Raw genomic sequence first — 26,133 nt, 5'->3', positions numbered from 1 at the left:
CTCCTGATGTCTTGCCCAGGTCACCTACCACCCCCAGGTCTCTCTAGGAGTCAACATGTGGATGCCAATGTCTGCTTCCCCCTCCACACCTCACAGCCACCACCCAAGAGGGGGTTGTAAGACATCTCTCTGGCCGGCATTGGAGCCAGCTTTGAGCTGCCCGAGCTTGCTTCCTACGCAGGGTGCTTTAAATCTTCCAGATCACTGAGCCTTCATTTCAGAATGCTTTATTGCTCATCTTCCTACCACGCAGGGCTGCTGCTTGTGTCAGCTCGCACCGAGGGAGGAAAATAATTATACCCCACAGCGTCAGTTACATCGAAGGCTAGAGAGGCACCAGGCGCCTTCCCCTTCAGGATGCGCAGAGCCGAGGGGGTTTCCAACCCTGCTCCTTGCTGACCAGGGCCTCTGCATCGTGACACTGTTCGTCCCACACATCTGGCTGCCGCCTCCTTGCCGTTACCTCCTGTCTTCCTCTGCAGGCTCCCGGGCTGGGGTCCTAAGATCTGGAGATGCTGCCTGCAGGTCAGGATCCAAGGGGAGCTTGGACATGACTGTGGCCCAGACAGAGCTCAGAGTCTACAAAAGCCCCACAGAGCCCGCCTGTGACTGGTGACTAGGCGATGAGGTTGTGCCGGCCCCACATCCTCTGAAGGCTATTGTGCCTGAGTCCCTGTGCTGCCTCCCACCCTCCTGCTCTGGACTTTGCCTCCCGATGCCCTGCCCTAGATGTTTCTGTTGGGGAACTCCAGAAGGCTGGTGAGAACTGGGGGGTCCCTGTAGGGTGGAGAGGATCAGAAGTCACATGTCAGTGTGGCAGACATGGCTGGTCCCAGATCCCGGGGCTCCTACTCTAATGGGAGGACCCCAGTGAAAGCACCCACCTGCTTCTGGCAGGGTAGCTTAACCCCCATTCCAATAGAACCTAATAGCCCCATCCCTATGGGCCTCTGCAGAGCTCCCAATCCAGCCCCAGTCCCCTTTGTGTCCCCATCACAGCCTCGTCCTAGATGACAGACGGTGGGAAGGGTTGTTACTGTCAGGACAGATGCAGTCACCATTTTCTGCAGCAAGGATCCTTAGTCATAAGTAATATTGTGTGTGGGACACCAACAGCCCAGCCCAAGAAGCATTGGTCAAACTGGGCCCAGGGAAAAGCTTCCAGGATGAGCTGAAGAGAAGGTCAGCCTGCTCATCTGGACGGACATGCTCCAGCCTCAGCCCCTGGCCACCTAGGGAAGTCATGGGACTGACACCCCCCTTCCCAACACACACAGACACACCCGCAGGCACGCACACACGCAACACACACTCACACACTCACACATGCTCGTATACACACATTCACAGACAGAAACACACACCCTTCCATTACAGGCACTCAGACACACAGAGCCAGGCACACGTGCACTCACATGGGTACAAGTACTCATGTGCTCACCCACACCCACATACGCACTCCCCTTGGTGCACACACGTACATACACACATGTACAGCCATGCAGTGCACGCACTGGTTTTTGGGTACAGGCCAGCTTCTGTAACCTGAATCTAGTGACAACCTCCTGTAAGTCTGCAGAGGCGAAGTCTGGCCAACACACACAGCTGCCCTCCTGAACGAAATATCGTCAGCTTCAACATCAGCTTTGGGGTTCCCTCCTTACACAGGGGTCCCCCCTTATCAGCGGGAGATACGTTCCAAGACCCCCAGTGGAAGCCTGAAACTTGGGTAGGACTGAACCTTGTTCTACTATGTTTTTTCCTATATATGCATACCTATGACAAAGTTTATCAGGTAGGCACGGGAAGAGATTAACAATGATAGTTAATAATCAGAACAATTATAACAATATTCCAGCACTGCTACTCCACACTTTGTGGCCATGATGAGGTAAAATAACGGTGACTTGACCACCAGCACTAGGATGTCATGACGGTCGACCTGGTCATCGAGAGGGCTCCTAGGTGACTGACAGGTGGGGAGGGTGCCTGCAGTGTGGAGACGCTGGACAAAGGGGGACGCGTGTCCAGGGTGGGAAGGTGAGAGTTCATCAGGCAGTGCAGAACAACATGCAATTGAAAACTTAGGGATTGTTTCTTTCTGGGATTTCTGCTTAATATTTTTGGACCTCAGTTGACCACGGGTAGGGGACTCATATGCCCTGGCGTGGGAGGAGGTTCCCGTCTAGGGGGTGGCATGGCCTGAGGGGTGGGCCAGGCGTGTGTGACCCTGCTGCGCGTCCCCTCTGCCCACCCTCCTCCTGCCCCCTGGCCCAGTCACTGGTTCCCAAGTAAACCTCTCTAAAGTCGTGGCCAGTGACACCACAGTGCCCTACCAGACCCCGTCCCTGGACCCATCCTGCCATCTCCCCGCCCTCTGCCCAGGGACCCATGGCTCCTCCCCAGCTGCCCCTCAGCACCTGGGTCTGGGGCACGTCGGCTGTCCTGGAGGCCTCTTGTGACTGGTGCCTTCTCCGTCACCCTCCTAGACCATGAGGAAGAAATGAGACCCAGGTGTCTGCAGCGTCTCGGAACCCGGTTCTGCTGCTCCCCATAAAGGTCCGCCGAGCGCCCTCAGTGAGCAGCAGCAGCCCTGACCTATCACTGTGTGCCGAGGACCAACCCCGGGGCAGAGATGGAGGCTGTGCTGGTGCCCTCGGGGGACCAGATCCTGTCTAGGAGGGAGCCTGTCTTTGGCCCCAAAGCGGGAGCTTCCTCCCAGCACTTGGCTAGGGGCCGCACAGCGATGGACAGCTCCACAGGAAGATGGTTCCAGACGGCTGAAGTCATGTTTATTGTATACATGCCATAGATACTGTCCTGTGGTCAATTAGCCGCCAATGCGGTGAGGAGAATGAGAAGAGACAGGGCCTCCTCGGTTCCCAGCTTGGCCCTGAGCCCCGGGATTTCTGCTCTGGAAAGCGAAGGCCACTCGTGATCCTTGCGGGCCGGTCTCCGAGCCCTCTTGCTCCACACGTGGTGCAGAGACAGCCAAAGCTATGTGTTCTCAGGACCCCTTGGTTCTCAGTTTGACGAGATGGGGCAGGCTGGCCACCAATGTTCCAAACTATTCCTTGACCACTACGGGCTTGAGAGAGCCTCGTTGTTGTGTGGAATTTGGACATCAGAGAATGAAGAGGCCCTGGGAGCTTCTCGTGCCCTCCTCATTTCTCGGACCAGGAAACAGAGGCCCAGAAGAAAGGGGCTTGTAGGACAGCATGCAGGGAGCCCCTGGCCTGGGCTCCTAGCCCCCATAGCCCCTCCTTCAAGGCCAGGGCACGGAGGCATCACAACCTGGCTGCAGGTTCTGGAATGGGTAGCTCACCCTTCGGCAAGGCTGCCTGCCCTGTCCACTTCTGGGAAAAGGACTCCAGGTGACAGGAAGTCCTTCGTTACACCAGCCAAGACCCCCTTGCCCCGGGGCCCCTACCTCTGCTCAGTTCTGTACTTTTGAGCTCTCCACCACTCTGCCACGACCCCCAAACGAGACCCTGGAGACAGTGATCTCAGCCTCTGCAGCCCCGCTCAGCCAACAGCCGCACGCCCCCAGCCCTCAGGCCTGGGCCCCAGTCCTTGGACACGCTGGGCCACCTCCTATGACTGCTGGGTGTGGACCCTCAGCAAATCCCACAGTGGGGGAAAAACTCATCCTAACCATGGCCCTAGACGGCGAGGAGGTTCTCATAAGCTGAGGTCATTCTCCAATCAAATGAGAGAAGAGCTGGGGAAACACTTCCCAAGCTCTAAAGAGGTTACGGATGTTTATTAGATTATATATGTCCTGCCAGATGTCCACAGGAACATTCACCGTTGGATCTTATGTAACTAATCGTGTCAGTAACCATCTCCAGACCCACGCCCTCCCTAACCAGTCCCACATGTCAAATGTACACACACTGGTAACGAGAGCTGACACGTAGGGAGCCCTTCCACAGGCCGTCAGCCTGCTGTCAGTGTTAACTCATTTAATGCCCACAACACCCCCCGGCAGGGATTGCTGGGGTTCGTGTTCCCTAAGGCAAATACTGAGGCATGGAGATGCTGCCGTTTTCTATGCATGCACACACACACTGTACAACCATGTTAGACAAACTGCTGATGAAAGATCAAAAGGCACAGAGTTGTTGCATACAGATAAGCATACATTTGTATATAAATTTGCTCATTCTTATACTTATTTCAGAGAAGGATTTCAGGAAAGGTGTGCTCAAGGCGACCTAAGATACACAAGTGGTGGCAAAGCCTGCAAGGTCCCTGCTGATGATGTCTCTGTCCTCATCTCCTTCCTGCCTCCTCTCACTGGCTCCAGCCATACAAACCTCCTTGTTATTTCCAGAACATTCATGGCCCTTTCCAGGCATGAGGCTCTGCCACCTCAACCGCCACATCTAGCTCCTTCTCAGTAATCAATTCTCAGCTAAAATGTTGTCTCCTCAGAGAGCTCTTCTTCACCGTCCACACATCACCACTATTACAGAGCAGACCTTGCCCAAGCCAGTTACTATCCCATGTTCCTGTTTGAGTCTCATCCCAGCACTTTTGGTCTTGTACATTGACTTGCTGCTTTTCAATGTTGCTAGATTATAATCTCCCTGAGCACCTTTGCACTTGGGTGTTGCTGTGATCCTAGCGCCTTGCTCAGTGTCTGGTAAGATGGGGTGCTCGGTAAGGGAATGCATGAATGAGTTACAGGAGAATAAAGTGAGTAGATGAGGAAGGAAGGCATGGACAACAGCAGCAAGTGGAGCCAGATCTGAGGCTGGGATCACAAAGTACCTGCCTTGAAATCCTATTTACTGAGCTTCCTAGTAGCTACGATGAAAAAAGAAGCATGATCAGTCTACATGAGTGAAAGGACAACTAGATATGCCACACTAGTGGGTCAGGAGGCAGGTGGCTCTTTTTGATACAGAAGCCAGATGGCTGTTTTCCCCTGAGAGACCTCCCAAAGAAGTGGCAGCCACGATCTCACAGCTATGTGCCCCCCAACCTCTTCGTGGTGCACATAGGCACACTTGGGGATACGGCTGACTTTCAACACAGCCTCCTGGTGGCTGTTCTCACAGAAGAGTGGAAACAAGGAAGCTGCTTTCATGCCTGGCCCCACTGAGGGTGACCGTGCCCACATCCAGATGGGAGAGGCAGCCGCAGGGCCCTGAGAGGAGCGGTGGATGATGGGTGTTCTGGCCAGCACGGGGCTTCAGCCACTGCCTGGCGTGCCATCGCTCAGGAACAGACATGGAAGAGGCAGAGCGCCTCCCGTCCAACCTGCGTTAGAAATCACGATCTTAGGAAAGACAGTTCCCACACACCCGGAGATTCCCGGCAGGTAGGATCCGGGGCAGGCTGCAGGGGCGTCAGGCTCCATGTGCAGATCACTCGGCTCAGATGGTAACTAATCCCTCTCCAGAGAGGCAAAGGCGGAGGTGGTCGATACCCGCTGAATGCAGTCTGGAATGTTTTTGACAGGTTTCTCCTCAAGGTGGTAAAAAGTCTAACAGGGTCTGCAGAGTCTTGGCCGTGTCAAAACCCATCTGTAAAAAGCAAGGGGCTCCTGCGGGGCTGGTGTTTGCTGAGTGGAGACATAGCTCCTGGGCTCTGCTCGGCCCATTGAGGTTGGCTGGCCCCCTTGGGCTCCTGTTGCTCTCTGCCTCCCCCCAGCCCGTGTGTGTGGCAGGAAGCAGCAGCTAGAGAGGGCATTCAAGCAGGCAGAGGACATCGGCAGAGCCGGGCACAGGAAAAACCCCACTGAACCCAAAAAGAGTTCCACTGCAGGCACTGTCCATGTCTACAGGAGGCCGCAGGGTCGCGGGGATCGCATATGCGCGAAGTCCCCTAACATTAAAATGACATTTGAAGCAGGAGACATGTGTTAATTTACACTTTCAACTCACAGAATTGAAGTCAGGGAAGTGAATAAAAAGGAGGGTAATTAATTAGAAGGGAATATAGCAAAGTCCAGAAGACATTCTTGCTTCAGTGAATGGGGCCAGGGGGAAAACTGGCGTCTAAGAGATAATGAAATCTCATCTTGTGTCTAATCCATGTTCTCGGCCTCTGAGCAGATGAAATGGTATAAAAAATAGAAATTGACAATAGGTCTAAAATTGCTTATTGATGAAACCGTGGAATTACGTGATAGAAGAAATCAATTAAATACTAAGAGGTGAGGCCCCTGTGGAAAGAAGAGGCTTGGAAATTAACAAAGGAAATTGAGTTGGGTGGTGAGAAAAGGGCTAGAAATTATCTTGCCAAAGGAAAAGTAAAAATAGAAGGCCACTTTGAAAGACTATATCATTAAAAAAGGTATGATGGAAGAGAGACTTGAAAATTGCATTCACTAGGGAAAGAAGCCTTCTCAAAATAGAAAGAAAACAGGGAACAATTTGCTGACCGAGCTCAAAAGCATCAAAAGCAATAAAACCCACAGAAAACAACAGCTCAAAGGAGAACATCAGGTCCACTTTGACATTTTCCGGATAGGGAAACTGAGGCCCCAGGAGGGGCAGGTTCTGCGGAGGAGATGCTCGTCTGCCATCCCTCCATCCCTCCTTCCTTCCACTCAGGAGGAGAGAGAGACAAGGCAGGAGGTGGCAGGGAGAGAATGAGAGACAGAATGACAGAGAGAGAATGAGAGAGAGAGAGACAGAGAGAGGGAGAGACGCCCCACATGGCCCCCGAGAGCTGGGTGGGAGACAGCCCGGTTGGTGCTGAGTGTCCAATGCAGAGGCTGCAATTTGCTGGATTCAAGTCCCCACGTCCAGCCCACACACTGGAGGGGAGGAGTACCAAACCTCCAAATTCCCAAACCATCATGTTCCAGACTTGTGAGGACAAAAACACGTGCCTGCTGCTCCCCAGCTTTCTGGCTGTGGCCCCCAGCAGTTCCATCCACCCCATGCTCAGACCAGAGCCCAGGAACCTGCCAGCCAGCTCCCTACCGCCAGCAAGTCCTGTGGGTCCTGCCAGCCCTGGCTCCAAAGCATGGCCCCTGGCTGGGGCAGCCATGTTGGGCTCTACCCAGCTGTCTCCTCCTCAGCAAGCCCCTCCTCCCGACCCCCTATCTAGAGGAGCCCTGTCCCCACCAGCCATAGCCACACCCACTCACCCAGTCCCTGTTTTGTCTTCGTCACAGCATGATTGTGGCCTGGTGTTACCTGACATGTTCATTTGTTTGCTCCTCTCTTGCCTCCCACCCACTAGAATGTCAGCTCCTGGCAGCTAAGGACCTTGTCCGTTGTTGCTGCTTGCCTAGAAAGCTTGGTGCGTAGAAGACATTCAATAAATGTTTGTTTTTTTTTTTTTTTTTTTTTTTGAGACGGAGTCTCGCTCTGTTGCCCAGGCTGGAGTGCAGTGGCGCAGTCTTGGCTCACTGCAAGCTCCGCCTCCCGGGTTCACGCCATAAATGTTTGTTGAATGAATAAGTGACAGCCTCTGGCCTGAGCCAGATGCCCCTTGTCAGAGTTCCCACTGCAGCCTGAATTCTGTCCCCGTCCCCTGCCCTGTGAATCACTTATCAGTCAGAGTTATCACTCCTGTGAGACTCAACCCCTCCAGGCTGGCCTCGGATCAGCCCCAGCACCTGGGACAGAGCAGGTGCCCCAGGCGTTTTGCGGAGTGGCTGATATACTCAGCTCAGAGCCGGCTGGGGGGGCTTCGAGTCAGATTTCAGAACTCAGAGGTTCATGCAGCTCCTGCATTTTCAGACAAGGAAACCGAGATCCACAGAGCTCGTGGTGTGTGCCCCCAGGAACCTCAGGGCCAGCTGCGTCGACCAGCATCTGTGCTCAGTCGGGCTGGGAGATGGGCAGCCAATACCTTTTGGGCATAGCGGAGATAAGAGGGCAGTGCTGGGCCCCTCAGGAAGCAGCGTCTCCTTCTCCCTCCTCCTGCTTCTGCTTAGGTGAAAATTGGATCTTCCCACCAGGAGGCTAAACCAATTTCTAGCCCCTGCAGGGGCTGTTCTGTTAATAATGTGTGGCAAAGATGGCCAGTCGCAGGCCCAGCCGCTGTCCCCGAGAGCTCCTGTGTCCAAAGCTCCAGGTACGTAGGCAGCACGATCTTTCTGAGCTAGAAGCAGACAGGCTTCTTGGGGCAGGGCAGGTGCTGCAGGGTCAGGACACCCCAGGACTCCCCATGCCCTACTCTGCCCCTGATGCGCTGGTCCACACCGAGCCCGGCGTTTACTGCCTGCTGCACGCCCGAGAGGGCAGCAAGTCCGGGAGTCGCCTTGTTCACAGAACCTCTGTTCTGGACCAGACCCTGCACCAGGGCCCAAGGCTGCGGAACTGTGATTCGCTCCCCCCGCAGCTGCTTGCCAGGCTCAGGGTGGGTCCCGGCATCCTGGCTGGCATCTTCTGTTGAACGTAAGACAGGCATTTGAGGCCCACATGGGACCTCTGTGGATGGAGTCAAGGCCTGGGGTGGGAAGCCCCAATCCTCATTGCAGGTCTGTGCGGGGTCTGGGAGGGGTCCCAGAACCTCAGACTTCCTGTCTGAAGGATGGGTGATGGCTTCCAGCTGGAGGTCTCCTAGCTGTGCCTGTGATGGCTCTGCCTGCTTTGTAGCATAAGCCCAGACACCACCATCTGGGAGAAGCTAGGATCCCCTGGGCAGACTCTCCCTAGCTCCCAGCATAGTGGGTCTGGTGGAGATGGCACAGGTGGGCAGGGATTGACCCATGACCGCTAGGCACCTCTGCCCTCTCACCTCCCTGGAGACAGACTTGGCCTGTATCTCTCCACAGGGCAGCCCCCCACCCACCTGTGCAGCCAGATGTTCTCTCCAGGCACCGTGCCTCGAAAGCCCACCTAAGGGGTCAAGGGGCCCCCACACTCTGTCCTCGGAATCCTGGGGCTGTCACCCATGAAAGGGAGAAGGTGTGGACCCAATGGGATGGAATAGATACATAGATCGAACGGAAGGAAAAGGGATGTGTGCACCAGAATGGAAACTACACAGCAATGTGGAATGAATGGATCCAATCGTTATTTTATGCCATAAGAATGATCATATTTTCTGTGCTCCATAAGAAGGCTGTGCAATCAGATCACCCTCTGACGTTTACAAAACAAGTTCATCGTTCTTTCTCGTTCATTGAAAACCATCCAGGGTAGGTGCTTTCCCCTCGCTGTGTAGGAAAGGACACCAAAGCTCCAAGAAATGAAGAGACACACTCTTTGAGTCTCCAGCCCACTGGTGTCATCTTTGAGGGCTTCAGTCCAGGCCTGGCTGATCCGGCCTCAGCCACGGCCCCAGGGGGCCCCACCTCAAAGTCTCTGGAACCTGTATCAGACCAGCAGGTTTCAGACGGGCTTAGGAGGTGAACTTGGGGCAGAGGAAAGGAGCTTTCATTTCTGATAAAACTGAGTCACCGCACCTGGACAGTCCCTTGATATCTGTAGGTATCTGACATTTGCAACCTGGTCCAACAGCCCAGTTTCTCTAGGGCACAAAGTCAACCACAATTCCAGAGACTTTTTTTCTTGTTTGTTTTTAACGTTGGGAAATTGCATGACCAAATTCATTTTACAAAGATCACTCTTGTTCACGGAAAGAAGACTAATTCAAAGGACAAATTGAAGGGCAATTTGTACACCCAAGATATTTTAAAATATGGATATTCCTTTACCAAACAATAGTATTTCTAAGAATCCACTCAATAAGAATAGTCACACAAATGTGTATGCAAAGACCCATGAACAAAAATGTTTGCTGCAACTTTATTTGTAAAAGCAAAAATAAAAATTCTTCAGCAGAGAAATCACGAAAAAAAAACAATACTTCATACAACGAAATATTATGCAGCCAGTAAAAATGTGATACATCTATATGTGCCAACATGACAAGATGTCCAGGAGTGAAACAAAATCGTGGCAGAACAATACTAAACAACTTTGTTTGGGAAAATATCCACCTATACATGTCAATGCAAAGAAAAAGGTCTAGAATACAGACCATTACCACTGATTCCAAGAGAAACATTTTTGTTTTGCAACAACAAAGGAAAAAGAAAGCACCAAACTCTAGGTTTCACTTAATGCCTGATGGGTGCCCTCATCTCCGTGACAGAGCCTGGTGCTCAGGGCGCTGGGCCAGGGAAGTGGAAGTTGAGATATTGTGCATTTTTGCATGCATACGTGTGGGTTTTCCTACTATTTAATGACAGTTCTGGAAGCGTGGAAGGCACAAGGCAGTTAAGAGAGAAGTTCAGGCTGCCACCCCAAGAACGTTCTTCTTGAGGAAGCATCAAGATGGGATGAAGCCCCAAGGTCCCTCCCAACCCCGTCTGCAGCGCAGTCCCAAGGCAGTGGGTGCCCAGACAGCTGACAGCGGGTGCGGAGGCAAACGTGGAGGCGAATGTTTGCAGCTGAAATCTTGCAGACACCTCTGATGATGGGAGGCTGATCAGAAACGGATCTGGGAGCTATCAAATGAAAGACAGGCCTTGCTTTGCCTTCAAATTTGTTGACTTTTTTTTTTTTTTTTTAAAGCCCCAACACAAAGCATGAGCTCATGTGGGCATTTGCCGGAAAGGCGGCAGGCGGCCCCTGGGAGGCAGGCTTGCGGACACGGATGTTTCCACCGTGCCCTTCTAAACAAATGCTGGGGCATTTCAGCTGGGCTGCGTGCAGGAGCACAGTGGGGTGGGGTGGACCCAAAAGGATGGAATGGATAAAATAAATAAAATAGAAAGGAATGGAACATATACACTGGAATGGAAACTATAAAACAGGATGGAATAAATGGACAAAATAAGCCAAAGTTGATAAAATAGAGTGGGCTAGACTAGGAGGTAGAAAGGAATGCATAGAACCAACTAGAATAAACAAACAACATAAATTAGGTTGGAACTGACTAGCCAGAGGGAAATGGAGTGGAATGGAGAAAGGAAGGGGCTGGATTCTTACAGTGGGAGGGGACTTTGGTCACTTTGCAGAAGAGGTCAGTTCACACTGACACCTGGAGACAGGGCCGGCCTCCCTTGATCAGCGCTGCCAGGAACAATTGGCGGGGCCCGTGGCTGAGGTTTGCAGGGTTTCCCTCGGAGGTAAGGCGGTCTAGGTGCAGACTCCAGAGAGAGCCCTGGGGGAGTCCAGGACCCTGCACCCCGCTCCAGCCCTGTCACTGACCTGGAGTAAGCCCCACCCCTCGGCCGCTGTTTCCCTCACGTTCAACAAGGAGGTTTGCGAAGATAACTTTGAAAAGAGTCCTTCAATCTCAGGTCCTTTATTTCACAGTTACCAAACAGTTTCCTGAAGCCAAAGGAACCCCCAACAATATGAATCGTCTTTCCTGCCTCGAGTCACAATTTTGATCTTTTGTTTATCATGGATATCTTTGAGTTAATTCTGATTTTTAAACAGATTGTGCTAAAATATTATTTATCTCAATTACCGAGTTCTTCTCTTTGCAATTTTGATCTTTCATTCATCGTGGATATCTCTGCATTAATTTTGATGTTTAAATAGATTGTGCTAAAATATTATCTATCTCAATTACTGAGTTTTTTTGCACATACCCCCCCCCCCACACACCCAACTAAAAGTTGTGCCTCCAATAAGTGCTTCACTTGCCTTACCCCAGTCCCATATTTTTGGTAGACGCCATGATGACTTCCTTCCACAGAAGACAAAACAGAGGTTCAGAGAGGTTCTCTGATGACAGGATGCTGCAAACACTTATAGGAGGGCTGCTCACTCTGTGAGAAGAAAAGTGATGATGACTGTGCTTGGTGAACTCACACATGTGGCTCTTCCTGGGGCTGGGGGTTTCAGGAGGCCTCTTACCAGGGGCTAAGAGGGGACAGACAGCCCCATTAGAAGACGGACCTGCACATGCAAAGGGGTGGTGAGTTCAGCTGGAGCACAAGTCAATGTGACTGAATTGGGGGCTGATGGGAGATCCAGGTGGGGACTTTGGGGGCCAGGTCTGGTCCATGCCCAATCTGTGTCTCCTGCATGTATGCCCTGGCTAGTGCCACCAGGCGTGTCTGGATGACAGAGTGACAGGCAACTGTCAGGCAGCTTCTGGCAGGGGTTGAGGCAAAAGGCCCGAGTGGTGATGAGCAGGCCAAGAGAAGCCACTTTCTGTGCACTCATTGTCCCGGCCCCTCAGGGAAAAAGACCGTTCCCAGCCCCAGCCTGCAGGCGGGTTTATTTGGAAGGTATAGGATTTACATAAATCCTTGCCAAGTGCTAAGCGCTGGAACCTACACAGGAGATCGGAGCCACATGTTCCTGATTCAGATTTGGGAAGAGATCGTGGAGTGATATTGGAAACTCTGCTTCTGCTCACTCTCCGGCCACTCACCAGCCTTCCAGGACAGCCCCCTCCCAGCCCCCTCCCAGCCCCCACCTGCACAGCCAGCACTTTCTTTGCCGCAAACCTTCAAGAATCAGGCAAAGCCACTGCTGTAGGCAGCTGGTGCCAAGATTTGCTTCCCGCTGGGGACACAGGACTGGGCTTGTGTCCCTGGGGAGCTCACTGTGCCAAAGGCCTGGCCCCTGTCCTGAGAGAGTTACGAGTCCAAAAGGAGCTCACAGCCCCTGATCCTGTCCGGAGTTTGCCCAGAGCTTGAAGCCAGGGCCCTGTCTGTGGGAGCTCATGGCCCCAAGGCCCCAGTCTATTTGGCCTTGTTCTGGGACAGCTCCCAGCTTCACAGTTGTGATAGCCCTCTCCTCAGAGCAATTACAGTGTGAAAACCATCACCCCATCCTGAGGAAGCCCACGGCCTTAAGCCATGGACTTGCCCTAAAACATGGCCTCATCCTGAAGGAGCTCAGTGTCCTAAAGACTTTATCCTGTCCTGCTGGAGAACATAGCCCTGACAACGTGGCCATGAGAGATTGAATATATAAACCCAAGATGGCTAGGCCATAGACGAAAACAGAACTCTGACCTACAACCTGCCCAGGGAACTAACACAAATCTACAACAACAACTTAGGAAGCAAACCTACGGTGAGTTAGACTTGCAGGAGGCCACGTGGCCATCTTTAGCGACGATCTAAACCCTGGCTTCTGTAACAGTTGGCCCCAAATGACCTGGACTAGATTGATAACTGATTGATAACTGACAGCTTCCCTAATTTGGCATGCGCATTAATGACTGCCCATGTCCCCAGACCCTTCAGTCTTAAGAAGCAAAAGCCTTACACTGCTGGTGGAGGGGTAGTGAAATCTGCAACCCCAGGACAGAGGCAAAAGCCCATTGTTTCTGGAGAGAAGGGCACAAGAAAAAACACTTTGCCTTGGGAGTAAAGCGGAAATGCACCTTGGGCCCTGCTGGATCTGACCCTGATGCTAAACAGAAGCTGCAACTGCTAGGGAGGTGCAGGGAACTCCCTGACAAGACCAATCACAGACACAAGGCCAAGTTATCAGGGTAGGAAGGCAGGCAACGACCCGCCCCTGAAACCAGGTGCAGAGAACCTGCCCCAGACTGAGACTAGATCAGGACAACAGAGAAGACCTCAGACTTCCAGCATGAGCCTGGCATCAAGCTGCAAACAGGAGCAGTGTATGTGTGTGGTGTGAGGTAAGGGCCCAAGAGCATCTCTTTGCATGGATATCCAGTTAGCACCATCTGTTGGAAAGGTTTTGGCAATGAATTGCCTTAGCATCTTTGTTAAAAATCAATTGACCATAAATATAAGGATTTATATCTGGACTCTCAAATTCTGTTCTGTTGATCTATATGTCTATCTTTATGACAGTGTTTTATTGCCCTGATAAGTGCAGCTTTATAGTAAGTTGTGAAGTTGGGATGTGAACACCCTCTATAATAGAATGGTGGCCTCCAAGAAGATATGTCCACATCCTAATCCCTGGAAACTGTGAATTCAATCTTATTTGGAGAAAGGGTCTTTGCAGATGCAATTAAGTGAAGTATTTTAAGATGAGATGGTGCTGGATTATCAGAGTGGGCTCTAAATTGAATAACAAATGTTCCTATGAGAGATGTACAGAGGAGAGAATAGAGGAGAAGAGCACACCAGGCTGCAGGCAGAGAGGAGGGCGATGTGGCCACAACGAAGGAATGCCAAGAGCCACCAGAAGCCCAGAAGCTGGAATGGAACAGAGACAAAATCTCGACTGAACTCCTGATAGGAGGACAGCCCTGCTGACACCTAATTCCAGACTCTGGCCTCCAAAACTGTGGGAGAACACAGTTCTGTTGTTTTAAGTGACCTAGTCTGTGATATTTTGTTTGGGCAGCCCTAGCTGACTAATACAGTATCCTCCAACTCTGTTCTTACTCAAGATTGCTGTGGTCGGCCAGGCACAGTGGCTCACGCCTGTAATCCCAGCCTTTGGGAGACCGAGGTGGGTGGATCACTTGAGGTCAGGAGTTCAAAACCAGCCTGGCCAACATGGCAAAACTCCATCTCTACTAAAAATACAAAAATTAGCTGGGCATGGTGGCATATGCCTGTAATCCCAGCTACTTGGGAGGCCAAGGCAGGAGAATGACTTGAACCCAGGAGGTGGAGGTTGTAGTGAGCCATGATCACACCATTGCATTCCAGCCTGGGCAAAAGAGAGAAACTCCATCTCAAAACAAAAACAACAACAACTAAAAAAAAGCAAACAAAGATTGCTGTGGTCGTTCTGAGTCTTTTGAATTTCCATATAATTTTTAAGATTGGCTTCTCAGTTTCTGGAGAAAAAAAAATTTCTGGAATTGTGATAAGGATTCCGTTAAAACTGTAGATCAATTTGGGGAGAATTGTCATCTTAACAATGTTGAGTCCTCCAATTCACGAACATGGAACACATCTCCATTTAAATAGTTCTTTAATTTCCATAAGCGATGTTTTGTCATTTTCAGTCTATGAGCCTAGTACCTCTTTGTTAAATTTACTCTGAAGTATTTTATGTTTTTGATAATAATGTGAGAGTATTGTATTCTTAAATTTTTATTTGAGATTACTTATTGCTAGTGTATAGAACTAAAACTGACTTTTGTATGTTGATTCTGTAACTTTGCTGAAGTTTATTAGTTCTAGTAGGATTTTTTTGTGGATTCTTTTAGTTCTTTTAGTTCCTATTGGTTGTAATAGGATTCTTTGTAGATGCAAAAGACCATGTTATCTGCAAACAGAGATAATTTTACCTCTTCCTTTGCAATTTGGACGTCTTTTATTTCTTTTCTTACTACATTTTTCTGGCTAGAACCTCCAATAAAATATTGGGTAGAAGTGATGAAAGCAGACATTCTTGTCTCATTACTTGATCTTAGAGGAAAGCATACAATCTTTCACCACTAAGTTTGATCTTTGCTATAGATTTTTCGTAGATACTCTTCATTAAGTTGGGAAAGTTCCTTTCTATTCCAATTTTACTGGCAGTTTTTTCTTTTTAATCATGAATAAGTATTGGATTTTGTTATATGCTTTTTCAGCATCTATTGAGATGATTGTATGATTTTTATCCTTTCTTCTATTGATATATATTTTATTAATTTATTTTTGGTTAACCAGCCCTTCCTGGAAGAAATCCCACTTGGTCATGGTGTATAGTTATTTGTATTTATATGCTACTGGATTCAGTTTGCTAGTATTTTGTTGAGGAGTTTTGCATCTATATTTACAAGGAATATGGTTTCCTTTTCTTGTGATGTTTTTGTGTGATTTGGTATCAGGACAATACTAACTGCATAGAATGAGTTGGAAAGTGTTCTCACATCTTCACTTTTTTGGTTTGCTTTGGACTAGTGTTAACTTTTCTCCAAACATTTGTTAGAGTTCACCAATGAGACCAGTTGGACATTGACTTTTCTTTGTGGGAATTTTCCAGATTACTAACGAAATCTCTTCACTTGTTATAGGTATTAATATAATTCAGATTTTCTATTCCTTCAGTTTTGGTCATTTGTGATTTAAAGAAAATAATTTAATTTAGATTATCTAATTTCTTGGCCACAATAGTCTCTTATAATACATTTTATTTCTATAAGACTGGTAGTAATGTCCCCTTTCTCCTGATTTTAGTAATTTGAGTTTTCTCTTTTGCTCTTAGTCAGTCTACAATAGGTTTGTCAATCTTTTCAAAGAACCGGCTTTGTTTTTTTAATCTTTTCTATTGTTTTTCTATTATTTTTTGTTAATTTCCACTTTCCACTTTCTCTCTTTATACTGGTTTGGGTTTGGTTTGCATTGTTTTTTTCTAGTTTTTTAGTGTGGAGGTTTAGGCTGTGGATTTGAAATTTTTCTTCTTTTTTTAATGTAGGCATAAATTTTCCTTTGAGCCCTACTTCCCTACATACTACAGTTTTGGTATCTTGTGTTTCTGTTTTCATTCCTATCAACATACCTTCTAATTTCCCTTGCAGTTTACCCTTTGATCCATTGTTATGTAGGAGTGTGTGGTTTAATTCCACATATGTGTAAATCTCCCAAATTTCCTTCTGTCTTTGACGTCTAATTTCATCCCATGTGGTCAGAGAACATACTTTGCTGATCTCAGTCCTTTTAAATTTCTTGAGACTGGTTTTATGGCCTAACATATGGTCTATCCTGGAGGAATGTCCAGTGTGCTCTTGAGAAGAATACATATTCTGCTGTTGTTGAGTGAAATGTTCTATACATTTCTGTTAGGTTTAGTTGGTTCGTGGTGTTGTTCAAGTCTTCTTTTTCCTTATTTTGTCTAACTGCGCCATATATTAGTGAAAGTGAGGTATTGACATCTCTAGCTATTTTAGTTGAATTGCCTATTTTTATCTTTAATTCTGAGTTTTGTCTTTATGTCTCTTAGGACTATGTTGTTAGGTGCATACCTGTTTGTGATTGCTATATCCTCTTGATGGATTGACACTTTCATCATTATAAAATGTCATCTCTGTTTCTAGTAACTTTTTGTCTTAAAATGCATTTTGTCTGGTATTAATATAGCCACTCTAACTCTGTTTATATTTTCGTGGTACATCTGTTTCCATTTATCAATACTTTCTACCTGTTTGTGTCTTTCAATCTACATTATGTCTGTTATAGATTGCATATAGTTGGATCATACATTTTATTCATTCTGCCAATCCTTGCATTTTAATTGGAGTTTTAATCCAATTGATATGATATTTTATGTCATTATTATTATTATTTTCTTCAACTTTTTTTTAAGTTTGGGGTACATGTGCAGGATGTGCAGGTTTGTTACATAGGTAATCATGTACCATGGGGTTTCCAGCACAGTTTTTTGCATATGGCTAGCCAGTTTTCCAACACCATTTATTAAACAGGGAATCCTTTCCCCATTGCTTGTTTTTGTCAGGTTTGTCAAAGATCAGATGTTGATAAAGGGGAGATCACCACTGATCCCACAGAAATACAAACTACCATCAGAGAATACTATAAACACCTCTATGTAAATAAATTGGAAAATCTAAAAAAAAAAAATAAATAAATTCCTGGACACATACACCCTCCCAAGACTAAACTAGGAAAAAGTTGAATCCCTCAATAGACCAATAACAAGTTCTGAAATTGAGGCAGTAATTAATAGCCTACTAACCAAAAAAAGCCCAAGACCAGAAGGACTCACAGCCAAATTCTACCAGATGTACAAAGAGGAACTGATGCCATTCCTTCTGAAACTGTTTCAAACAATAGAAAAAGAGAGACTCCTCCCTAAGTCATTTTATTAGGCCAGCATCATTCTGATAACAAAACCTGGCAAAGACACAACAAAAAGAAAAAATTCCAGGCCAGTACCCCTGACGAACATCAATGAGAAAATCCTCAATAAAATACTGGTAAACCGAATCCAGCAGCACATCAAAAAGCTTATCCACCATGATCAAGTCAGCTTCATCCCTGGGATGCAAGCATGGTTCAGCATATGCAAATCAATAAATGTAATCCATCACATAAACAGAACCAGTGACAAAAACCACATGATTATCTCAATAGATGCAGAAAAGGCCTTCGATAAAATTCAACACCCCCTCATGCTAAAAACTTTCAATAAACTAGGTACTGATGGAACATATCTCAAAATAAGAGCTATGTATGACAAATTCACAGCCAATATCATACGGAATGGGCAACAGCTGGAAGCATTCCCTTTGAAAACCATCACAAGACAAGGATGGCCTCTCTCACCACTCCTATTCAACATAGTATTGGAAGTTCTGGCCAAGGGATTCAGGCAGGAGAAAGAAATAAAGAGTATTCAAATAGGAAGGCAGGAAGTCAAATTGTGTCTGCAGATGACATGATTGTATATTTAGAAAACCCCATCGTCTCAGCCCCAAATCTCCTTAAGCTGATAAGCAACTTCAGCAAAGTCTCAGGATACAAAATCAATGTGCAAAAATCACAAGCATTCATATACACCAATAATAGAGAACCAAATCATGAGTGAACTACCATTCACAATTGCTACAAAGTGAATAAAATACCTAGGAATACCACTTACAAGTGATGTGAAGGACCTCTTCAAAGAGAACTACAAACCACTGCTCAATGAAATGAGAGGACACCAATGGAAAAACATTCCATGCTGATGGATAGAAAAAATCAATATCATGAAAAGGACCATACTGTCCAAAGTAATTTATAGATTCAATGCTATCTCTATCAAACTACCATTGGCTTTCTTCACAGAATTAGAAAAAAACGACTTTAAATTTCATATGGAACCAAAACAGAGCCCATATAGCCAGGACAATCCTAAGCAAAAAGAACAAAGCTGGAGGCATCACGCTACCTGACTTTGGACTATACAACAAGGCTACAGTAACCAAAACAGCATGGTACTGGCACCACAATGGATATATAGACCAATGGAACAGAACAGAGGCCTCGGAAATAATGCTACACATCTACATCCATCTTCTTTAAAAAAAATAGTTTTATTGAGATATATTTCACATAATATAAAATGGATCCATTAAAAAAGTTCAGGTTCGGTGGTCTTTAATATATTTACAAATAAGTTCAACCAGCGCCACAATAAACTTCACAAATTTTTTTTTTTTTTTTGTAAAAACAGGAACCACTCAGACTGCATTCTCTTTCTCTTACTCTCCAAGAGGAAGACAAGAACAATCACCAATGGTAAATGGCAGCTGCAGCAAAGCAACACCAAGTGCCAGCTTCATGCTCAGGAGAGAACTCTGTGCCTCCTCCTCATAGTTTCTGGTGCTCTACACATTCAGAGAAACTTCTCTAGTAATGAACTATAGAAATGATCCCTGAAAGTATAGTCTTCAGAACATTTTTATTACTTCAGAAAGAAACTTGTATTCTTTAACTATCATCCTCCTACTTTCCATATGCTCTTCCTCTCAGGCCTAAGCAACTACTAATGTACTATCTGTCTCTATAAATTTTCCAATTGTGGACATTTCATATAAATTGAATTATATAATTTGTGGCCTCTTGTGACTGGCTTTCTTTACTTAGCATACCTTTTTCAAGGTTTACCCATATCATAGCATATATCAATACTTTATTTCTTTTTATGGCCAAATAATATTCCATTATATGGATATACCATATTTTGGTTATCCATTCATTAGTTGATGGGCATTTGGATTGTTTTCACCTTTTGGCTATTACAAATTTTTATCAGGTATATGACTTGCAAATATTTTCTACCATTCCGTGCATTGTCTTTTCTCTTCCTTAATAGTGTCCTTTGGAAAAAAAAAAAAAACCAAACAAACAAACAAAAATTAATTTTGATGAAGTCTGATGTGTCTGGTTTTACTTTGGTTGCTTGTGCTTTTGATGTTATATCTAAGATCCATTGCCAAATCAAAGATTATGAAGATTTTACCTCCTCTGTTTCCTTCTAGAATTCTGTAGTTTCAGTTTTTGCATTTAGAAGTTTGATCCATTTTGAGTTAACTTTTGAATACAGTGTGAGGTAAGGGTCCAGTTTCATTATTTTGCATGTGGATATCTAGTTGTCTCAGCACCATTTGTCAAAAGACCATTCTTTCCCCAGTGGGTGGACTTGGATTCTTGTCAAAAATCAGTTTACCATAGAAACATGGGTTTATTTCTGGACTCTCAATTCTATTCCATTAATCTATTTATCTACCCTTCTTCCAGTACTGTACTATAGTAATTATTCTTGCTTTGTAGTAGGTTTTGAAGTCAGGAAGTGTGAGTCTTTCTACTTTGGTTTTCTTTTTAAAGATTATTTTTGCTATTTTGAATCCCTTGAATTGCATATGAATTTTAGAACTAGCTTGTCAGTTTCTGCAAAAAAAAAGCTGAGATTCTGACAGGGATTGTGTTGAACTCACAGATCAATTTGGGGAGTATTGCCATCTTAACAATATTAATTCTTTCAATACAGGAACAGGGGATGTTTTCCCATGTATTTAGAGCTGTGTTAATTTCTTTCAACAATGTTTTGTGGTTTTCAGAGTATAAGCTTTGCAATTCTTTTGTTAAACTTATTCCTATTTCATTTTTATTGTGCCTTTGTAAATACAATTATTTTCTTCATTTCATTTTTAGTTTGTCTATTGCAAGTGTATAGAAATACAAGTAATTTTTATGTATTGGTCTTATATCCTAAAACCTTACTGAATTTGTTTATCAGTTCTAACAGTTTTTTAAAGTGGGTTATTCATAATCTATCTATCTATCTATCTATACATACAAGATCATGACATATGCAAATAGAGATACTTATACCTTTTTTCCCCAATCTAAATGTCTTTTGTTTTCTTTCCTTGCTAATTGCTCTGGTTGGAAACCCCAATATGATGCTGAATAGAAATGAGGAGAGCAGACATTCTTGTCTTGGTCTTGATCTTATAGAGAAAGAATCCAGTCTTTCACCATTAAATATGATGTTAGCTGTGAGTTTTTCTAAGATGCCCTTTGTCAGTTTCAGAAAAAATTATCTTATATTCCTAGTTTATTGTGTGTTTTCATCATAATATTTATTGGGTTTTGTCGTGTAGTTTGTCTGCATAGAGATGATCACAGAGTTTTTGTTTTTTAATTCTATCGATATAGTGTGTTGTATTAATTGATTTTTGTGTGTTAAACCAACTTTGTATTCCTGGGATAAATCTCACTTGGTCGTGGTGTAGAATTATTTTCATACGTTGCTGGATATGACTTGCCACTATTTTGTTGAGGATTTTGTATGCATAGTAATAAGAGATACTGGTCCGTAGCTTTCTCTTCCTGTGATGTCTTTCTTTGGTTTTGGTATCAGGGTAATACTGGCCTCAGAATATTCATAATTTGGGAAGTGTTTCCTCCTCTTCTGCTTCTTCGAAGAGATTGTGAAGAATTGGTATTCATTCTTTAAAAATGTTTGGCCTCTGATTCTTTCTTACGTGAGTTCAAATTCATTCTTGAGCTCTCTAGTGAATTTTTTATTTTAGGTGTTGTACTTTTAAGCTCCCAAATTTGCGTATTTATTTAAATTCTTTGTCTCCCAAATCTAACATGTAGGTGCCTTTAGGGACATTTTCTGTTGGTCGGTCTTTTTCCTTTGAATGGGCTATATGTTCCCATTTTATTGCATATGTCATAATTGTTTGTTGGAAACTGGACATTTTAGATAACACATTGCAACAATCTGTCATTAGTTTCTCCCCTTCCAGGAATTGTTCTTGCTGGGTCTTTCTTTTCTCTTTTTGCTTGCTTTTGTTTTTATTTTTGCTGCCTGTTTGTTTAGTGGCTTTCCTGGCATAACCCTGTTTCCTGTACTATGCAGCCAATAAATTCCTTGTTCCCCACCTTTTGATCAGTTTGTTTATATCTTTAAGCCTGGCCTCCTGGGGTTCAGTCTTTTGTCAATACAATTTTTTGCTCAGCAAGTGATCGATCAGATTTTCTTAACTGCCTTGAGCATCAGTTCTCCATCCTTTGCCAAAGTTATCTGTGTGGGAATGTACATACTTTCAAACTTCAAGCAGTTTAAAAACCCTCCCTAGTTTCCACTTCCTGCTTGTTTAGGGCCTTAAGGTCAGCAGTGAGTGACAGGGCCTCCTCCTTCCCCAGGTCTTTCTTGGACCTGTATATAGATAGCCCTGCACAGGCAGGAATACAGAGCGCTTCAAGTTCCCTGTGGCTTTCTAGTTCTAGATGTCTTCCTTTTCATTTTTCGGCCAGGCTCTTGTTAGCCCCAGCTGAAATCATAGCCTTAGGCAGCAGCAATGTTACCAGCAGATTCTTCTCATTTTCAGTAGTGCTGTGGGCATGAAGTTTCATTTACAGAGCTGAGTTCACAGACAAGTCAAATAGCAACAACATCACAGGAACAGAGATATTCTAGGCGGCTTCTGGTTGGGTTAAACTACTGACTGTTCTCTGAGTATAGACCCTTTTAAAAAAAAAGTGTTTTTTGAGGCAGGGTCTCACTCTGTTGCCCAGGCTGGAGTGCAGTGGTCCAATCATGGCTCGCTGTAGCCTCGACCTCCTGGGCTCAAGTGATCCTCCCACCTCAGCCTCCTGAGTAAGTGGGATCACAGGTGCATATCACCGTGCCTAGCTAATTCTTAAAATTTTTTTTGTAGAGACAAGATCTTACTATGTTGCCAGGGCTGGTTCCAAACTCCTGGGCTCAAGAAATCTTCCTGCCTCAGTCTCCCGAAGTGCTGGGATTGCAGGCATGAAGCACTGTGCCTGACAAAATAAAAATTACTTTTAATTGACACATAGTGATTGTATATATATGTGTGTATATATATATATATATAATAGATAATGATGTTTCAATACATACAATGTTAATGATCAGATCATGGTAATTCGGATATCTATCATCTCAAACATTTATCATTTCCCTGTGTTGAGAACACTCAATATCCTCTCTTCCAGCTACAGAGCTTTAAAGCAGTCAATCCTCTTTTGGCTGCGAGAATGTTGGCTTTTCACCACCACTGCACCTCTGAGCTGGAGGGTGAGAGAATATGAGAATAGCCCCAAGTTAAATACGCCACAGACCCCCTGGTATTACCAAGGTTCAGTAATTGGTAATTGGTGTTTTTCAGTTTGTTCTCGCGTGTAGTTAATTTCCAGAATTCAAAAATAGTTGAATTTTATTGTTTTGCAAGTATTTCTGTTGCTTTTGGGGGAGAGTGGGTTTACAGAATTTCCTAGTTACGTCATTTTTAGCATAACGCTTTTGAGTTTCATCACGTTCCACATATCCGTAGTTTGTTTATATTTTCCAGTGCAAGTCCATTGTATGGATATATTTCAGTCTGTTTATGCATTTCATCAGTTAAATAAAATTTGTGTTATTTCCAATTTTTGGTGATTATGAATAAAACCACCGCAAACTTACACACAGAAGTGTTTGTGTGAACAGAACTTCTTTTCACTTCCTTTGGGTAAATACCTTGAAGGAGAATTGCTGGATTGTGGAGTAAGTGTGTGTTCAAAGCAATAAGAAACTGCAATTGCAAACCTGTTTTCCAAGCAGTTGTAACATTTCGCATTCCAAGCAGCAAGAAAGAAAAAGAGTATCTCAACTGCTCCACATCCTCACTGTCACCATGGTATTCTTGTTTTTTCTTTTTAAAAGAAAAGATACCTCGGTGGTGGCCCTGACCTTGCTGAGCAGGAGGCAAGTCTGCTCTTGGCTGTCAGCAGCAGAACCTGAAAGGGTCAGGCTTCTTCTAATCAAATCTAGGAAGTTTGCTCACCAGCCTGGTTGTCTAAACTTCCCTAGGGAAGATATTGTCTGAGCTCTGCATGGAAGCTGCTCCCACCTGGATCCAAGGAGCTCACAAGACCGTCCCAGGCCCCTGCAGGTGAGCCGTTCCCAGAGGAACCACTACCTTCTCCTGCCCTCCGCTGCAGGTGTGGGCTGCAGGTGTGGGCAGAGCCCTCCCTCTCTCCCCACGGGTGTCTCCTGCGTCAGGAGAGAAAGGACCCTTGACCTTGGAGTGCCTGGGAGGGGTGGGGGCCAGCTCCAGCTGCAGCTGCCCTTTCCAGGGTTTCTCAGGAATAAGCCGTGAACAAAAGCAGACGTCTCAGCTTGGAGGAACTTTGAGTCATCTGGACCAAGCCAGTTAGGTCACAGAACTGCACACGGAGGCATAAACCCCAGAGGGAGCACGGTCTATGCAGAAAGAAAGCTCAGCACTGGTGTGGTCTTGGACAAGTCACTTCCCCTCTGTCTGGGGCCTCAGTCTCCCCAAGGGGAGTGGGTGGGCTGACCTGGTTGCCCTCCAAGTTGCCTTCTGTCTGTGACACTCCAAGTCCAGGGTCTCCTGCTCAGCATCTGACCTAGAGTTAAATTGGGTCACAATAAGTCTGGAATCACTGGAGAGTTTCTGGCTGCATGGCTGAGCCTCAAGATTATAAAATGGAAATAATCCCTGCACCAAAAATACTGCCTGCTGTCCCTCCCTCCCCTCCTTTCCTTCCTCTCCTTCTTTCCTTCCTTTCTTCCTTCCTTCCTTCATTCCTTCCCTCCTTCTTCCCTCCCTCCCTCCTTCCCTCTCTCCCTCCCTTCCTTCCCCCTCCCCTCTTCTCCGCTCCCCTTCCCTTCCTTCCCTCCTCTCTCCCTCCCTTCTTTCTCTCTGTGCCTCTCCCTCTGTCTCCATTGTAAGGAGTTATACCAGAGACTGAGGGAGATTGACTTTAATTCTCCTCCTCCCCTGTCATTCACCCCAATTCTCTGCTTACCTTCCCTTTCCTGCCCCCATGGCTGACTGCAGCACCTCCACCTGGAAGTCCCAGTCGGTCTCTGCCAGTGGAAAGGACTGTGTCCCCATGAACCCTGAGCTTTGACACCACTGTGGAACTGAAGAACTGTAGACATGGAATTGCCCCAGGCACTCAGGGAGGCCGCTGCAGGCCTGGGATTCCTGATAGCCTGGGCTGCAAATGCTCACCCATCTTCCCATAAGGAAAGGGTTGCCGCCGTCCCAGGGGAAGAGCAGGCAGTAGGAAGGCAGGGGACGGCAAGGATTTCAGCCTAACAGCAACCCGACACCCACTGTATATCACCTGAGGCCGGCGTGGGGAGGACTCGGGACTGACCACGCTGCTTCCTTTGAGTCCTTGGCAAGGGATTCTGATGGAGGGGAGGTCAGATTGGGCTGGAGTTGGGCAGAGTGAGTCATGGCAGCGCCACCCACCTCACCAGGTGAGGCCGGGACGTGGGCTGTTCCCTGAACACTCCTGGGCTTGCTGCCCTGGACTCCGGGCTGAGGGGCAAGAAGCTGGAGTCCCGCTCCCACTAGGGGGTCTCCGCCTCCCTCCCAGTGCCCACTCCCTCACTCCCTCCCGTAGCTCCCCCTCCTCCTCCCCACCTCCCTCCACCTCCCTCCACCTCCCTCCACCTCCCTCCACCTCCCTCCACCTCCCTCCATCTCCCTCCACCTCCGTCCACCTCCCTCCACCTCCCTCCACCTCCCTCCACCTCCCCACCTCCCTCCACCTCCCTCCACCTCCCTCCACCTCCCTCCACCTCCCTCCACCTCCCTCCATCTCCCTCCATCTCCCTCCACCTCCCTCCACCTCCCTCCACCTCCCCACCTCCCTCCACCTCCGTCCACCTCCCCACCTCCCTCCACCTCCCTCCACCTCCCCACCTCCCTCCACCTCCGTCCACCTCCCCACCTCCCTCCACCTCCGTCCACCTCCCCACCTCCCTCCACCTCCCTCCACCTCCCCACCTCCCTCCACCTCCCTCCACCTCCCTCCACCTCCCTCCACCTCCCTGCCTTGCTCGCCATTTCCCATGGCGTCCATCACCAGGGGCAGTGGAAATGGAGCAAGAGCCTGTGCCCGGACAGCCCTCCCGGCTTGGGCCTCTCCACGCCTTCCAAATGGAGCAGAGCCGTGAGATTCAAGGCTACGCCGCCGAGACTGCCAGGGAGGTGGGCTTCCAAAGAAACAGCAAATAAATGACCGCGGAAGTTGTGGCCCCTGAATAGGTTGCCACCAGCCGGCATGAACACGGCTGGCGTCTTCGCCAGCCCAGAAGAAAATAATCTCCCCCGCCCCGCCTTTTTTTTTTTTTTTTTTTTTTTTTTTTTCCTGAAAGCCAGCTGGAAACTGGAAATCTGCTTTGGCGAGTTCTCGCCGCTCAGCAAAGCTCCTCAGCAAAGCAAAACTCGGGCAGTGCAGCTATTTTTGTAGGTCGGTGCCAGTGGCGGCGTGCAGGGCCAAGTCCTTCGGAGCTTAAGTGACCCTGT

At 46.9% G+C, this 26,133-nt stretch overlaps 1 long non-coding RNA gene and 1 other non-coding gene across 2 annotated transcripts; both read right to left on the bottom strand.

The window, feature by feature from the left end:
* Positions 1-18,994: 18,994 nt before the first annotated feature.
* On the bottom strand, positions 18,995-19,210 carry LOC129489094 (small nucleolar RNA U3). The gene has a single exon (XR_008659901.1). It is a non-coding gene; the product is annotated as a small nucleolar RNA U3 (small nucleolar RNA).
* Positions 19,211-24,145: 4,935 nt separating this feature from the next.
* LOC134737395 (uncharacterized) lies at positions 24,146-25,015 on the bottom strand. Its single transcript, XR_010122275.1, has 2 exons — positions 24,617-25,015; positions 24,146-24,214 (listed from the first exon to the last, which is right to left on the bottom strand). It is a non-coding gene; the product is annotated as an uncharacterized lncRNA (long non-coding RNA).
* Positions 25,016-26,133: the final 1,118 nt, after the last annotated feature.

This window comes from Symphalangus syndactylus, chromosome 8, assembly GCF_028878055.3.
Source record: "Symphalangus syndactylus isolate Jambi chromosome 8, NHGRI_mSymSyn1-v2.1_pri, whole genome shotgun sequence".
Classification (NCBI taxonomy): domain Eukaryota; kingdom Metazoa; phylum Chordata; class Mammalia; order Primates; family Hylobatidae; genus Symphalangus; species Symphalangus syndactylus.
This window is presented reverse-complemented; position numbering and strand designations above follow the sequence as displayed.